This window comes from Sarcophilus harrisii, chromosome 3 (genome assembly GCF_902635505.1).
Source record: "Sarcophilus harrisii chromosome 3, mSarHar1.11, whole genome shotgun sequence".
Classification (NCBI taxonomy): Eukaryota; Metazoa; Chordata; class Mammalia; order Dasyuromorphia; family Dasyuridae; genus Sarcophilus; species Sarcophilus harrisii.
The window spans coordinates 591613904-591622769 of NC_045428.1; positions in this window are offsets into that span (position 1 = coordinate 591613904).

The window sequence follows — 8866 nt, forward strand, 5'->3', positions numbered from 1 at the left end:
CCAGGCCTTTCTGAAATCATCCTGCTAGTCATTTCTTACTGAATATTCCATAATATTCATATACCACAATTTATTCAGCCATTCTCCAATTGATGGGCATCTACTCAGTTTCCAGTTTCTGGCCACTACAAAGAGGGCTTATGCATATACTTTGAAAATAAAAAGCCAAAAAAAAAAAAAGTATATATTTTTCTTCTGAAAACTGGTTGTTAAACATTTGCCAGCAAATCTCTGACTCAAATCAATTGTATTAAAGAAAACACACAATCCCAACCCCTCAGCTGGTACCCTGAGGGAAGAAGTCATCTCCTTGACTTTGTCAATGAAACCCGGAGACTTTTAGACCCAGCTTTATCAACCAGTTAGCAGAGCCAGTATACAGTGACATCTTTTTTTTCCCCTTTTATTTTATTTTTTATTAAAGCTTTTTATTTACAAAACATATGCATGGAAAATTTGTTGACATTGACCCTTGAAAAATTTTTGTGTTACAAATTTTCCCCTCCTTCCCCCTACTCCCTCTCCCCTAGATGGCAGGTAGTCCAATACATGTTAAATATGTTAAAATATATGTTACATCCAATATATGTATGCATATTCATAGTTATGTTACTGCACAAGAAAAATCAGATCAAAAAGAAAAAAACTGACTCATTTTATTTTTTTTGTTTTTTTAATCTAGACTATTTTTGAACACTTAATTATAGTGATAGATATATTAAAATAGAAAGAATAATGAAAGAGAAGAGTTTTGGACTGGGAACAAGGTGTTGAGTTGTAACTTATTCCTTCTTGCATAAATCACTACAATCAGATTTCTTATCTGTGAAGTGAGCAGGTTTGGCTAAATAATTTCTTTCTTTTTAAATAGCTTTTTATTTACAAGATATATGCATGGGTAATTTTTCAGCATTGACAATTGCAAAACCTTCTTTTCCAATTTTTCCCCTCCTTTCTCCATCTTGTCCCTTAGATGGCAGGATGACCAAGACATGTGACATATGTTAGACTATATGTTAAATACAATATATGTATACATATCCATACAGTTATTTTGCTGCACAAGAAGAATCGGACTGAGAAATAAGGTAAAAATAACCTGAGAAGGAAAACAAAAACCCAAGCAGACAAAAACAGGAGTGGAAATGCTATGCTGTGGTCCACACTCATTTCCCAGAGTTCTTTCTTTGGGTTATACAGTGACATCTTTTTTTTTTTTTTAGTTTTTAAAATTCATTTATTCTGATTCATTTCAAGATCTTTAAGTATGAGACTTCCATATCATCCCCAAACTTTTGACTTTGGTTATAATTTTCAAGATATCAAGTTCACCTCAAAGCCATGATGACACAATGGAATCCGACTTCATGCAAAATTACTAATGAATATTAATGCAAGTATATTCAAGATATTTTAGCGTTGGAAAATGTATACAATTATTCATTTCTCAAGTTATATTTTTAGTTGGGAATTAAGAAAGAATAGAAATTAGCAAGTAATTAACATAAATAATCATATAAAATAAAAACAACATAAAACATTTGATTATGTCATTACAAAATCCAAAACATTGGATAGCTAGGTGGAACGGTGGATAGAGCACCAGCCCTGAAGTCAGCAGGACCTGAGTTCAATTCTGGTTGCAGTCACTTAACACTCCCTAGCTAACTGTGTGACCCAGGGCAAGTCACTTAACTCCTTTTTTTTTTTTTTTTTTTAATAGCCTTTTATTTACAGGATATATGCATGGGTAACTTTACAGCATTACAATTGCCAAACCTCTTGTTCCAATTTTTCACCTCTTACCCCCCCACCCCCTCCCCTAGATGGCAGGATGACCAGTAGATGTTAAATATATTAAAATATAAATTAGATACACAATAATATACAGTGACATCTTAAAGAAAAAAAAATCTGGATGACTTTAGAACAGGTAAAGGTGCGATTTTGGGGAGGGAGGGAGGATGCAATTAGGATCCAAGGGTGAAGATAATTCAGCTTCAGTCAGAGGTAAATCAACAGGTGTTTCTCAAGTAGGGCTGGAGTTTCCGAACCCTTCCAAGCAACGGACACAAAGCAAAGGAAGAATGAGAGAGAGAGAGAGAGAGAGAGAGAGAGAGAGAGAGAGAGAGAGAGAGACTGTTTTTTGTTGTTTTTTCTTTGCTTTTTTGCTGAGACAATTGGTTAAGTGACTTATCCAGGGTCACACAGCTAGGCAGTATGTCTGCTGTAAGATTTGAACTCATGTCCTTCTGACTTCAGGGCTGGCGCTCTGTCCACTGCGCCACTTAGCTGCCCCCAACACTGTTATTTCCAAGTCAAATTATGATAACGTCTTCACAGCAATTGATGCAGCTGGCCCTTACCAAGAGCCAGGCCTGAACCCTAGCAATACAATAAAGGTTCTTGCCCTCGCGGCTCCCACGGAAGAAACCAAGGTACAAACACTTAGGTACAAATTAGAGACCAGAGAGGGCGGGATGGATTCCGGAGGCACAGGAGGAAGATGCAGCTTGGAAGTGACCAATCAGGAAATCTGCTGCGGGCGCTGTGCTCATTTGATCAGTTTCTTTTTTGTTTATTTCCCTGGAGGGAGGGAGAGAAAATAAACGCCTTTCCCTTCCCCTCTCCTTAAAGATGAGACTTTGTTTCAAAAATAAGTTCAAGGAGACTGTGTATATAATTCAAAGGATGTGTGTAGACACTGAAGGGCCGCTAGGTGGCGTCATAGCGCACAGAGTGCTGGGTCAGAGCAAGGAAGCTTCTTTCCGGGAGCTGTGGGACCTTACCCAGTTTCCTCTGCCTCAGTTTCCTCATCTGTAAAACGAATTGGAGAAGGAAATGGCAAGACCCCTCCAGTATCTTTGCCAAGAAAGTCCTAAATGTAGTCACAAAGAGTCCAACAGAACTGAACAGCAACCCAGATAGATGTATACAAGTGTCAGTGTTCATTATGTGCAGTTAGGATTTCTATAGCCAAGAGGAAAGCAGAGAGGAAGGAAAATAAAAGCATCTTTGACACCTGGAGAAAAGCAAATTTTTACGAAGAGCTTACTATTGAAACACTGAGCTTTAACAAGGGAGGGCACATTTATATAGCACCTACTATGTGCCGGCCAATTAAAAAACTCTGATGATGTCATTTGCCCCTTGAGATAATGAGAGGTAAGTGCTGTTATCACCCCCATCTTGTACTTGAGGAAACAGCAGTACACAGGTTCCGTGATTTGTAGGAGCTCACAGAGTTAGTATCTGTGTTTGAACTTTGGCCTTCCTGACTGAGCTGAGCACTAAAACCACCGAGAAGCCAACTAGCTGCAGGAGACAGATTGAGAGACAAGTCCAAGTCCCCCCTATATGGGAAGTCAGGTGAACATGTACTAGTTGCAGGAGACCTTTTATTTGTTCATTTTATTTTTTAAGTTATTTTAAAACTTTTTTTTGTCCTTTTTGCAGGAGACATGGAGACTATGCATAATGTCTCAAAGTCCAAGTCTCTCCATATAGGCAGTAACATCAATAAATCAGGTGCTAAAAACAGCAACCTTGGGAAATCAGGTAATCTCTGTGTTTTAAGCAATCCTCTGAGTCTTAGAAGACCCTTAATCCTGGGAATTTGAAATTTGAGGAGAGTTGATCTGTGAACTCAGATTGGGAAAGAATTATGTCTTTATTTTCCCGTACTTCTTTTTTAAACAGTATTTTCTTTTTTTAATTACCTGTAAAGATAGCTTTCAACACTGATTTTTATAAGATTTTAAATTCCAAATTTTCTTTCACTCCCTCCCTTACCTCTCTCCTCCCCAAGACCGTAAGCAACCTGATATAGATTATACGTGAACACTCATTTTAAACATATTTCCATATTCATCATGATGTTTCACAAACTTCAAGACCAAAATTTGGCATTTCCCTCAATTATATTTTTAAAGAAATATAATAAACAAAAAAGACTTCCTCTCACAATTCTGAGTTTTTACCAGATGTCAAAGGGCACCAAGATATAACAAGGGAAGAACCCTGATTTAAGATGAAAACATCAGAAAAGGTGCTTTAGTCCAATTCAATCAAGTCCAAAACGGAACTCATTATCTTACCCCCATCCCTCCCTGCTTACTGATTATTGTTAAGAATATCAATCGGCATCCTTTCAATAAACCACGTCTCCACTTCAGTAGCATCCTTGATTCCTCATTCACTCAGCCCTCATGTCCAATCTGTGGCCAAACACACACACACACACACACAAAGTTGTTACCTTGCTGTTTATTGCGTATTAGAACGTGACTTCCTCAAGATCAGGGATTACGTTTTTGCCTTTCTTCATATCCTCAGCACTTAGCACAGAGTCTGGCATATAATAAGTACATAATAAATAATTCTTGACTGACTGACTGGTGCCAGTCCCTATAGCCATTGAACCGTAAGTCCAGTCCCTATCTAATCTTACAGGCCCAGGACTAATTAGGACACTAGAGGCAGAAAAACATCTCAACCCAGCCATGAGATAGCTTATATCCTCTTGAGTGGGAGAAGAGAGAATCATCACAGTTACCCAGGTTAATAACAATATTAATAATAATAGCAATAATAATAACAATAATAATATGAGCTGGAGAAGGAAATGGCAAACTACTTTAGTATCTTTGCCAAGAAAACCCCAGATAGAGTCATATGGAATCAGACATGACTGTAAAAATGACAGCAACAAAATATGAACAACAATAATAAATTGCTAACATGTATCAAGCACCCAGTACCAGGCACATAGTAATAAATACTTGGTAACCCCTTTCGATGACCAGCTCATTTGAAACTTACGACATCCTGGAGAGGTAGATGTTATTATTAAAATCCCCATTTTACAGATGAGGAAACCAAAGCATATCAAAGTAAAATGATCTAGCTAAGAAGTAGATGAGGCTGGATTTGAACTCAGGTTTCCCTGATTCCAGGCTGACTGGGCCACTTAAATACACATAAGGTAATTTGTGGAGGGAGAGACCTGACAAAAGAAGGGAGGAGGGAAGCCTTTGCTTTGGAGTTGGTACAGGGAACTAACTGATTCTTAAGGGAAGGGAAGACTGCAGATAAGAGAGATGCACTTTCCTATGCATGAAACAGGGGTCAAAGAGAAGAAACGCTGAACTCAGGAACAGGGAGGAATCTACCTGTCTGGATAAGGAAGAGTTGGGAAATGACACCGGAAACATTCCGGCAGAGATGTTTGAATTTTATCTTAGGGGCAATAGGGAGGTATCGACCATTTCTGAGCTGGGGAGTTACGCACATTTTCAGAGTTGTGCTTTAAGAAAATTTTTGAAAATGTTCATGTTAAATTAATATTTTTTATTTTTCCATTACCTAGATTTCTCAATGTATGTTCCTCCTCTCCCTTCTTCCAGAGGGCCATCCTTTATAAGAAACAATAAAAAAGGCCCACAAAATAGCAACTTGGCAAAATGAACCGATATGTTGGAACTTGCATTATACATACTGTTAAAGTGCTTATTTGTAATCTACGTTGAAGAGGGGAGAGAAAGGAATCAGGGTGACTAATGAGGAAGCTGTTCCAAAAGTTAGTAATTATAGTATTCTCGGTCCCTTCAGCTCTCACATTCTGGGTTCATTCATTCATTCAACAAGCTTTTATTCGGCACCTATAAGTACCAGGCACCGTTAAGTTCATCCATCTATCTATCCATCCATCCATCCATTCATTCATTCCTTCATTAGACAAGCTTTTATTGGGCAACTTTTAAGTACCAGGCACTCCTAGGTTCATTCATTCATTCACAAGCTTTTATTGGGCACCCTTTAAGTGCCAGACACCGCTAGGTTCATTCATTCATTCAATAAGTTTTCATTGTGCACCCTTTAAGTGCCAGACACTGTTAAATTCATTCATTCATTCACAAACTTTTATTAGGCACCTTTAAGTACCAGGTACTGCTAGGTTCATTCATTCATTCAACAAACTTTCATTGGGCACCCTATAAGTATGAGACACTGTTAAATTCATTCATTCATTCAACAAACTTTCATTGGGTACCCTATAAGTAGCAGATACTGTTAAATTCATTCATTCATTCACAAACTTTTATTAGGCACCTTTAAGTATCAGATACTGCTAGGTTCATTCATTCAACAGACTTTCATTGAGCACCCTATAAATACCAGATACCGTTAAATTCATTCATTCATTCATTCACAAACTTTTATTAGGCACCTTTAAGTACCAGGCACTGTTAGGTTCATTCATTCATTAAACAAGTATTTATTAGGCACCTATTGTGCGCCAAGCCCTATTAAGTTCTAAAAATAAAATAAAGAATATATTAATCCTTTGCCATCAAAAAGCTTACAGTTCTTTAGAGGCAAACAAACCCTCCCGATATTCTGTGCCCCAAGATCCTTCCTAGTTTTGACAATCTTTTCCTATGTTTTAAGGGACCTTTCAATCCTGATGTCCCGGGTTCTCAGGTGGTTCAGTCTGTGGATTAAGAGTGGTGGTGGGGTCATTGCCGGAAGAAATTAAATCGAACTTCCGGTTTTGGAAAGCTACAAGCTGCATCTTGCCCTCAAATATCCCATTAAATAACTCACCGTAACCTTGCACAAGCATGGATTACTCTTTTTTTGGCAGATGAATATAAATGCGGGTGCAAGGGATTAATTATGATCCATGTTAAAGTGTCAGTGGATCCATTTGAGCTCTTTAGTCATTCCACACAGTTTCAATCAGTGGATGCTAAGTGTCCCACTGCCATCTCGTGCGGGCCAGTTAGGGCAGATCTGAAGATTGCTTTGATGTTAAGAAGGGGCTCTCAATCTGGACAAAGTTGGCATCTTCATTTCTCAGTCTGGGAATCCTAGGGCACCGGGGGAAGGAGAAGATGGGCTCCCAGAAGTCTCTACTGTCCATATTAATTTTTCTGCCCACTCTCAGAGGTCAGCCTTCCCAGGAAGTCTCCCAACATCATATTCAGATTTCCAGTGGGAGCTCACGCTTCCAATGTCCTGGGACGGGGGAGGCCTTTTCCCAACTCAGATGGCAGTTCTTGGGAATAATCACATGATTTTCAATCAATAAATCATAAGATCCTAGATCTTGACCTTGAAGGAAGAGGAAGCCCCTAAGTGATGGTACAGGAGGAAACTGTTCAAAGATTGGGGACATCCCCCTGTGAGTGGCCTGAAGCAGAAGATCGAATGCAGAGTTTGGAGCTGTTGGTCCAGACTGGCTGCCATACAGAGCGAGCGTGCTGTAGGAAAACAACCTGACCCAAAGTAGTTCCGAGAACCTGCTGGATGGAAGGAGGGAGGGAGGGATGGATGGGCAGGGGCAGAAGTGGGGATCAAGAGATCCCTCAAAGATATTTGAGGGGGAGATGGACGGGCACTTCCGGTTGGGAGGCCAGAAAGTGTCCCAAATGTTTTCTGAACAGAGTTAAAGTTGCTTCTTTCCTCATTAACTGAGGGTCTGCCTTTCCCCCGGTTGGCACGAAGGCCGAGGCTGAAGCTTCCCCTCAAGGCCACTAGGAGGCAGCAGGGGCCAAGCAGAGAGACCGAAGGGCTTGGCTGAAGTCTGAATGGGGAGCTGGGGGGAGGGAGGGAGGAAGATGATGAAATCTCTACATTTCTGAGCTCAGCCCCAGGGGGTGGGCAGATCCAGGGCCAGGCTCTCTCTGTCCCCACCCCCGCAGGGCTAAGAGGGAGGGGTGGGAAGAAGCTCTTGGTGAGCACTTAGAGATCCTCCACAGGAAGTTTTGGGGGCCTGCCACAGCTTGATAGCCCTATCTCAATTACACAAGTGGTGTGCCCATCCATTTCCACTCCCTGCTCCTTTCCTGTCCTGTGCCTCCTTCCCAGTGGAAGGATCCCATCCCTGTGGGTGTTAGAGTCTGGCAACGAACATTTATTCACCTGTTGGAAGCATGCCATTAAACAAAGGGGGGTAGGAAAAGCCCTGAAAGGTTGGGGAGCTGAGTTAAAGAATGTCTTTCCTCCATCCTTCTTGCCACAGCTACAGCTTATCTGAACTTGGCTGTAGGATTTGAACAGGGGATGAAGAGTCAAAGATGGTACCTGCCTCCCCAAATGAGAAAGGAAGAAGAGGAGAGACTGAAGTTAAAATAAGGGTGTCCCGTTCAAGGTAGGGTTTTTTTTTTTTAAAATATTAAATTGTTTGACTTTTTGGGGACATGTGTAAAGAGGGATGTGAAGACAGAGAGAAAGCAGCCTTATGTAGAGACGGGGAGGGAGGGTGGATGGATGGATGGGTGGGTGGGTGGGTGGATGGATGGATGGACAGATGGAGGAGGGGAGAAATGGTAAGGGGGGAGGGGAAAAATAAGGATGAGTATGGAGGGGAAAAGGGATGAGCAGATGGAGGGAAGGAGGGAGGGATGGGTAGAGGGATGAATGGAAGGAGGGAGGGAGGGATGTGATGGGGGGAGAGGGGAAGATGCAGGATGGGTTTTCAGGGATGAATGAATGGATGAAAGGATGGAAGGAAGGACAGAAATGGATGGGTAGAGTGAGGGATGGATAGAAGGATGGAGAGAGGGGAGGAGGGAGGGAGAGAGGAAGGGATGGAGGGTACAGGGATGGATGGAGGGATGGAAGGAGAGAGGGAGGGAGAGATAAATGGATGAGTAGAAGGATGGATGGATGGAAGGATGGGTGGATAGATGGATGGATGGATGGATACAAGTATGGAGGAAGGGTGGGGAGGGGAGGGGAATCAAGGGACTCCTCAAAGGTGTTTTAGGGGATCTCACTGGGATACTCGGGCTTTCCTGGCATTAGACTAGTCATCCCCCCCTCTCCCGTCTTGTTTCCCCTTTCTGGGTTCAAGTAGCCC